Source organism: Apium graveolens, chromosome 7 (assembly GCF_009905375.1).
Source record: "Apium graveolens cultivar Ventura chromosome 7, ASM990537v1, whole genome shotgun sequence".
NCBI classification, from domain to species: Eukaryota; Viridiplantae; Streptophyta; class Magnoliopsida; order Apiales; family Apiaceae; genus Apium; species Apium graveolens.
The window spans coordinates 180,455,604-180,456,576 of NC_133653.1; the positions used below are offsets into that span (position 1 = coordinate 180,455,604).

General features: G+C 40.1%; 1 non-coding gene across 1 annotated transcript; it reads right to left on the reverse strand.

Moving 5' to 3' along the window:
• Window positions 1-551: 551 nt before the first annotated feature.
• LOC141676242 (small nucleolar RNA R71) lies at window positions 552-658 on the reverse strand. The gene has a single exon (XR_012556841.1). It is a non-coding gene; the product is annotated as a small nucleolar RNA R71 (small nucleolar RNA).
• Between the last annotated feature and the right edge of the window lie 315 nt (window positions 659-973).

A 973-nucleotide genomic window follows, 5' to 3' on the forward strand; every position in this document is an offset into this window, starting at 1 on the left:
TTGTTCCTTGTTTTGTTCAGGTACTCTAGCGAGCGTGTATGCATACGCATTCTCGGACTCGTAAGAGAACACTGGATAAAGTTGAAGAAGAAGTTGTAGTTATTAGAGAGAAAATTAAAGAAGAGATATTAGTTGAGAAAGAAGATGAAGCTTTTGTTGCAATGGGAGAACCGGAAGCGAATCCAAAGGCTTTGATGGACTACTCTCACCCGAAGATCAATAATATTCAGTCTAGCATTGTTCGACCAACCATCTCAGCTAATACCTTTGAGATCAAGTCGAGCATAATTCAGATGATACATAACTCAGTTCAGTTTGGGGGTTCTCCAACAGAAGACCCCAACATCCACATCAAAGATTTCATCAAAATATGCGACATTTTCAAGTTCAATGGAGTTTCTGAAGATGCTATTAAGTTGAGGCTTTTCCCATTCTCTCTGCGGGATAAAGTGAAGTGCTGGTTATATTCTCTACCACCAGGGTCTATCACGAAATGGGAGGATCTTGCTCAGAAGTTCTTAACCAAATTTTTTCCTATGGCGAAGACTGCTGCAATCAGAAACGCACTTACTCAATTTGCTCAGCAATCTGGAGAATCTCTATGTGAGGCTTGGGATCGATATAAGGAGATATTTAAAAAGTGTCCTCATTATGGGATGCCTGACTGGATGATCATTAACTGTTTCTATAATGGTTTGGGTGCTACTTCTAGACCCATGCTCGATGCATCTTTAGGAGGAGCCTTGTGAGCTAAATGTTATGATGAAGCTTATGAATTAATTGAACTGATGGCTGCTAATGAATACCAAAATCCTACTCAGCGAATATCTCAGGGTAAGGTAGCAGGAATTCTGGTGTTGGATGCAGCTATTTTTATAGTTGCTCAACTAAAGGCTTTGACGATGAAGGTGGATTCTTTGGCTAATTATGGAGTTAATCAAATCACTAGTCTCTGTGAGTTTTGTGCAGGTGC